Source organism: Arachis hypogaea, chromosome 20 (assembly GCF_003086295.3).
Source record: "Arachis hypogaea cultivar Tifrunner chromosome 20, arahy.Tifrunner.gnm2.J5K5, whole genome shotgun sequence".
Classification (NCBI taxonomy): Eukaryota; Viridiplantae; Streptophyta; class Magnoliopsida; order Fabales; family Fabaceae; genus Arachis; species Arachis hypogaea.
Genome location: NC_092055.1, coordinates 140,437,607 through 140,445,513, shown reverse-complemented (window position 1 = coordinate 140,445,513; position 7,907 = coordinate 140,437,607). Strand labels below are relative to the sequence as shown.

Genomic DNA, 7,907 nt, shown 5'->3' with positions numbered 1-7,907 from the left:
GATGCATATTTGTAGACTAGTGAAAAGAATTGGTGTGGGTTATTTGTCTAGCCAAATTATGTACAGGATGATGTGCCGGTGAAGTCTGATGAAGAGGATGAGCATGGTGAGATGAAGATGAACATTGCATGGAAGGTGGGTAAACTAGAAGCAGATGTCAAAAATGTAAAAGTGATGGTCCAAGTGTTTGGTTTAAGGGTATTTGTGTTATTTGTGTTGGTGTTAATGTTACTTTTGAAGGTTTGATTATGCTCAGAACTACAGCACAGAACCATGCTGTTAGTGTAATCCATTTTATAAACAATGTAATTGATATTAGACTGGTTTTGATATATTGATATTAGATTGGGTTGTTTCTATGGTTTTGTTTTTGTAAACGTAATTGAACACCCAATGATGTTATGGATAAGTAAGAATAACGAAAGCTAACATAAGGTATCATTCATAACTGAATGACAATAACACTAGTTCATATAAGCTTCTGCAAAAATGCAGTGATCACAAGAACAATAAAAAATATACTGAGCATTGTTTCAGCTGTTTTCTAGTAACTTAATTAGCATGTAAAAGTTTTAGAGGTGTCTATGAATCACCATGACCAAACAGAAAAACAAAAGATAATTGTTTCACAAAATAGACAAACTTTCGAAATTTCAACCTAAAGCTATGGACATAATCACTTCTTTCTTAGCGGTTTGAATCCTGGGGTGGGCACAAACTTGAGGAAGTTAGCCAGCCTTGTTGCAGTTGTATCACTAGCTCCCTGCATTGGATTTGATGATGCAGAGCCAATTGGAGGAGGTGACCTTCTTCTAAGTGGCAGTTTTCCAGGTCTTGTAGGTGTCTTCCTCTTAAGTTGATGCTCCTGCAGTGCAAATAGTAATAAGGCCTAGAAAATAAGAAATCGCCAAATAATAAAAACACATAACATGAAGCATTATTGTACACAATATCTTTTGGGAGTCTTCTGCTTCAGAGTATGATGGCTGAGACAGATCAATCTCAGCCTGCTGGATATCAACCTCCACAAGAGTGGCAAGATCTGGTGCAGATGCAGTAGCAGAGGCACTTGCAGCTTGAGTTGCATTAGAAGTAGTTGTTGTAGCAGACGCATAGGCAGTTACAGTGACAGTCTGAGCAACAACCTTTGGGTCCTTAGCAGCCTCCGCAGCTTTGGCCGCAGCAATAGCAGCTTCTGCAGCTTCAGCAACCCTTTTCTTCGTGCACCCCCTTTTTGTATGACCTTTCTGCAAGCAATACTTGTAAGTGAATGGTTGTAGCTGCCTCTTCAGAGTGGTGGTTGGCTTTGATTTCTTGCTAGATTGACCTCCTTCGTCCGCATCCTTCCTTCTCTTGGTTTGGAGCTGTCCCAATTTTCTCTTAACCAATGGTGCCAACGGTCTATTATTCTCCGATCTTTCCCATAATTGCTGTCCAGGTAGAGGGTTTATGTGGTGGCAGTAAGTGGCGTTGTATGACTCCATTGTCAGGAGCTTGTGGCAGAAATCCTCTGGATGCTTGTTCACTCTAGCAATGGCAGCACAGGTGTGAACACATAGGATTCTTGCAACAGTATAAACAATAATAAGGATTTGGTGAATAATTAATTCATGTTACTAGGCAGACTAACTACATACTTAAGTAACACTTAAATATATTATCAGTTAGCATCCAAAACTGGCAAGTACATAGCTTTTTCCCCAAATCCACTACATGGTTTGTAGGGTGTCCATGCACCTCAAACTTCTCGTATCCGGTGTCTCCAGCCCAGATTGGTGCCAGTGCTTAGATTCCTTCCTCACCTTCTCTAGTCTACTCTTGATCACCAGGGGAAGTATCCTAACATGATTATCCAGCTTCACCTTATTTTTGGCCATTGTACTCATTACGAACATCCTAACCTCTTCCAGCAGTGTGATTATCGGCTTCTTCCTAGCTTCCTTAATCTTTGCGTTGAATACTTCGCACGCATTGTTACTTATTGAATCTAACTTTGGCCTGTGACTGAACTGAGATCTTGTCCAAGAATGTGTTGGCCATTTTTCGAGGTATACCCATGCATCCAGATTGAGCCGCTTCATCTTACCCCTGTGTTCCTTGAATTCGTCAAAAATAGTGGCTCATGCACAATCCCACAACAAGCCTCTTAGCTCCAGATCTTTCCATTGCTTATTAAAATTTGTCCACAAATGCCATACACAGCAACGGTGATGCACACTATGCATCACCTCATGTACAGCATTAATCAGGCCCTGCAACAGAGTCAATGGAAATAACAATTAACACAGATACAGCAGCGACGACAATTTAGAATAAACTAGTATCGTGACCCATTATTGCCCCTTGCTTTGTGTTCTCCTCCCCATAACAGCCCCTGACTTTGTAATAAAAGCACCATAAGAGTCCCTAACTTTTGTTATCGTGCATCTAAAGTAGTCTTGTAACGAGTCAATAACATGTTACAGTAGCAGATGATATAATACAGTTTAGCCTACGAAATAAAACACATACCTTTTGTATATCAGAAATGAAACACCAACCATGTGTCTTGTAATCTCCCAAGTCTGCGTGCAAGAGTTCGAGGAACCATTTCTAGTTGGCAATGTTTTCAACTTCCACAATAGCCCACGCAATGACGTATATGTGATGGTTTGTATCCTGCCGCAACAGCTGATAGAATCTAGCCTCCAAAGACAGTTTTCAGGAAAGCACCATCAAGTCCAATGAGTGGACGACATCCTGCCCTGAATCCATTCTTGCAGCCACTTAAACACACATACATTTTCTCAAATATCACCTCACCGTTTGGCTGCAGAATGGTGCAAATTTGGACAGTCGAACCAGGGTTGGTCTTCAACAGTGTCTCCCCATAGTCCCTAACCATTGCATAATGTGCCTTTTCATTACCATATACAAGGTTTCTAGCATCAGATAGTGCTCTTGAGATCGAATTCCTATTCAATGAGAGATCATACTTGGTTTTGAAGGTGTTTGCATCACAATGTCTGAAGTTGGGATACTTACTCACTTTCTTGACCAGCTTACTAGCAACCCAGTTACGATTGACTGCTCTGTTCTTATCCTCCCTTGCACAGGTATGATCATCTCTGAAAGCCTTCACTTGTCAGCAAGTATCGTCTCGGTCCTTGGAAGCAAAAATAACCCAACTGCATTCCTTCACCTTGCAAAATGCCCTTAGCCTCTTCCTATCATTCTTATTGAATCGAATATGCCTTTCCTCCTGGATGGTGTACTCCCTAACAGCCTCTTTAAAATCTCACTTCGTATTAAACTTCATTCCAACCTCTAAGTGAAACTCCCCGAACCTAGCCCCATCCCTAAAAACTGGAAACACCTCATCAGATTCAGTCTCCTCTTCGAATTCGTCTTCAGAATTTGGTGGGGTTTTCATCTCCAATGAATGCCACGAGTTGGCACCATCAGAATCGGTCCCAGGATCGTATGCATCATAATCATACCAGCTCCTACAAATCCAAGATCCACTTCAACATCAGAAACATCCTCCACAAAAGCGTCGTCATCAACACGAATCTTCTCCTTACCCTTATTCTTCCCCTTACCCTTATACTGTGAATTACTGTTATTTGCTGTTTTCTTCTGACCTTTTACCTTACGTGAAGGAACAGGGTCCACAGCATACGAATCAGATGAGCTGTCTTCCCTTACTGGTTTATAGGGTTCATCTTCTAAACTCTCATCCGAATTAGAGGAGTCCTCATCAGAGGACAGCAACATCACTGGCATCTTGCTACCCTGCCCCCTTTTCTGACCCTTTATGCCTCTTATCCCAGTTACAGACCTCAGGCAATACCTCCTGTTCACTTTTGTCTGAGTTGGTTTCGGGGTGTTCTTGGCCTTCTTTTTAAGTTTTTGTTCAATCGGCACCTTAACAGAGGCTTTAACCCCTTGCTCCCTAGGTCGACTAACATTATCAGTAGGATTCTTTTCATCATTTGGGCTAGCACCATTGTGTGGAGCAGCTGCGGCATTTTCCTTTGCTTGCATCCCAAAGTCCCTTACTCGATCATCAACGTATATCATAACCTCCTTCCCTTGTATCAGTTTAGGTGACGAAACCTCACGTTCAATGTAGATATCAACAAGATTCTCATTATGTGAACCCATCTCACACATCTCTCTTAGGTCTGCATCACTGTTTAACTTCCTCAATCCCTCCCTTATGCTCTTTCCAGGTACAAGCCACCAAACTTCCTTCATTTTATCATAATCTAGCTCCTTATAATAGTTTCTCAGGTAAAATACATCCAGCCTATCCACTTCAACATCACCCAGGCAGTTTCTGTTGTCAGGATAGTAACCAATCTTTCCATCCACACCCTTTTCGAAAGTTCCTCCATGATGAAACATAATGTCTAGTACTTCATCCATCTGCAAGATACATAAACAAACGAATTAAACACATGCAACACTAACTTCTGACCATAATTAAACAACTGTATCATTAGAGGAAAGAGCCCCTGTTTGATTCATAAAAAAAACAGAGCAACCCAAACTCCATGCTAACATCGTAACCATAAAAAACTTAACAACATAAAATCTCAACAAACCACCAAAGGAAGATGAAATCACCTTTAATCAACAACTCACATGAAGAGCCATCAATGAAAACCCAAAAAAAAAAAATTTAAACTTTAACTCCACACTGTATTTCTAACCTTGTTGATGCTGACGATGATTATACCCTCTGGTTCACCAACTTCATACGATTGGCGTCCTTCGTTCTCTTGCCAATGAACTCAGAAATGCACTAACGAGGACGTACCCTACTGTGACCGTATTCTCTGGACGAAAGGGAGAAGAAACGTTTGAAGAGAAGTAGAAGAAAGACTAACGAATGATCAACCATTTCCCAAGCAACCTTTCAATTCCCCTCCATCACAAAGCGACACCGTTCTGATTCATCCACCTCCTCCAAACAAAACGACGTTGTTCGGGCGTCCTATGTGGCGGTGCCAGCTCAGCGGTTCGGCTGTTGAGTCATGCCAGAATTAGGTAGAAGGACTAAAATTTTGCACGGAACTCAAACTGAAAAGTGCATTTAGAGCAATTGGAAACTAAAGGATAACATTGATGCACGAGCCCAATCTGAAGGACCATTTTAGTGATTTACTCGAGATACGTAACTTTATACGTCATAACAATTGATTGTTTAATTATTATTATTATTATTATTATCGATAAAATGTATACAATTATATCTAAAAATACGACTTAACTGGTACCAAAGTGTTCCACATAAAACTAATATTGATAAGCTAAATCTGATGGACCTAAATTAATTTTATATATAGCATGTAGACTTTCCAAAGCATAGCCTTATGTTAATTCAAGAAACCCTAATATTTGATATATAATATAATAATATATATAACCCACTAATGTTTCTTCCAATTGGTTTTACGATTTCGAACACACTTGATTTCAATGAATGGAATAAACAATATTAATTCGTTTTGGAGCAGTAGTACTAATTAATATATAACCTATTTAACTTTGGGACACTAAAATTCGTCATGGCATGCTTCAAAATTTGAGCTAATAAGGATTAATTTATGTCTCGCGTTACAATTGGAGCTCACAAAAGTGACATCAATACTTTTATCTAGTTTAATGTATGTGTGTTACTTTAAGGAAAAAAAAAACTAACCTCGTATCTTCTTCATAGATGCATTGAACGTAACATATATTCTTCCACACCTTGGTTGTCTCGTGTAAAAAAGACCAAATAAATAAATATCATTTTTACTTTTTACCAAGTTATTATAATAAAGGTTAAATTAAGATGAGATAAAACCTGAACTCTAATATATAGGTGTATGTGTTACTACTGTTATTACCTCGATTACAGAATCTTGATCAGGATTCAAAAAGATCACATAAAAAGTGATTTTCAATACCAAGATATTGGTAAATGATCATGTAATTCAGCTGATTAAAGTTGACAGCCAATTACTAGTGACAAAGAAGAATTGAACCCACTATGGTTTAATTTATAAATAAATTAAAGAATTTTTTGTTTTTTACCCGTGATGAGTAAGACTGTCAAAATGAGTTAAATTTATCGAGTCAATTCGTTTATCCATTTAAACATATATACTTTATTTTAAAATTAAATCTGTTTAAATTTTAGGTAAGAAAATTGAGTCTGATTAATCTAAAAAAATTGATGGATTAAATCAGTTAATTTGCGGATGAAACGGATGATACTTGTGTTGGTCGAGTGGTCAGTTCACTCGTTCGCTTAAGCAAGTGTCGGAAATTCGAACCCCGCCTTGTGTATGCAGTAACTTATTGGCCAGCGGCAGACCCTTAAATGGAGCTCAGATCCGCGACGGATTAGTCCTTAACCTGTCGGGTTGGGGGATACCGTTTGGGTAAACCAAAAAAAAAATAATAATAAAATGATACAATCAAGTATGATCAATACATACAAACAATAGAAACAAAATATTATTTTATTAAAACACCAATTTAGAAAATAGAATACATATAGACAAAAGTTAAAAAATATATAAATGAGATAAAAGAATACTCCAAAAATTAAAAAAATAGTTTAATATATTTCAAATATTGTTTTTGGAAGATAAAATTGTCCTTCTAATTACTTACAAAAACAAGCTAAAAATAATTTCACTACAAAAATTTCCCTGGTTTGTGGCCATTTTAAACCCCTACTAAAAGGATTACAGCAGTTTCCTGCCCCTCAAAATTTAATGTGCTACAAACGTACACGTATTATGGCAATTACTTAAAAAAATGTTTGATCCTCTTCTTTTGTTTTTTATATTATTTTTATTTTCTTCCCTCTTTCCATTCTTTTTTTTTTTTTTTTTTCATATAGTATGTTACTTACACATGTTCTAGAAGATTAAGGCTTTATCGCTCGATCACACAAACACTAAAATTTAATTTACAATATTCTAAACTACTACTGTTGTTTCATATATATATTCCAGAAAAAATATTACACGTGCTCTAAATAATATATTACCCATAATCTAAATATTACAGTGGCAATACTCAATCTAATATAAGCACTGGATTATACATACAATATTTTATAGAAATAAATCAATAATTATGTGTGCATGTGAATTTTCGCGTGTTAAAAGATTCGATAAAAAAAAAAAAAGAGAATAGAAAAGAAGATAATAAAAAAGAAGAGAAGAGAAAGATCAACGAAAAAAAGAGTTTCCGTTTATTGGTAGAACGTGGTTGTGCGTTATTTTAAAATTTAAACTATTTAGCTACTATTAATTGACTATTATTTTATGACTATACATTTAAATCTCACATTCCAAGTTAAAATTAGGCTTTGAGCAATCTGAAGAGGTGAGATAGCTAATAAGTAATAACAATACTTTATTTTTGACATGCAAACAACGGGCCATAATTTAGTTTACCTTTCAATTCCCATGGTTTTATCCCAACGTAGTCTTTATGGTTAATTAGCAGATACAATCTTAATTAGCATCTTTGTTTATTAACACACTAAACATGTTATTCCTTTGGAAAACACTCTATCCTTATTAAACGCTTATTTTATGAAATAAAAAATATTATATTTTTTTATTAAAATAGACTACCAATTCGATCTTTGTTTATTTTTTCGAATAACAACGCGGCATTCAAGATAAAAATGATTTATTTTCACTCCTATGCTTTACTTCCGCAACACAACGCGATCTTTGCGAGTATTTTTCCATTAACTCCGAACAAAAAATACTGATGTGTTACATTAACCTTGTGTGCTAGCACATTTCGCTGCTGACATAGATATTTATTGTATACGTAGACAATGTGAAATAGTCAAGGACTTAGTTGTCCTGATTCATCACTCTCGCAAAAAAAAAAAAGTCTCTGTT

At 36.8% G+C, this 7,907-nt stretch overlaps 1 long non-coding RNA gene across 1 annotated transcript; it reads right to left on the bottom strand.

Annotated features, from left to right (window-relative positions):
- Positions 1-510: 510 nt before the first annotated feature.
- Positions 511-5,984, bottom strand: LOC140182788 (uncharacterized). The gene is made up of 3 exons (XR_011878914.1): positions 5,880-5,984; positions 5,690-5,739; positions 511-865 (listed from the first exon to the last, which is right to left on the bottom strand). It is a non-coding gene; the product is annotated as an uncharacterized lncRNA (long non-coding RNA).
- Positions 5,985-7,907: the final 1,923 nt, after the last annotated feature.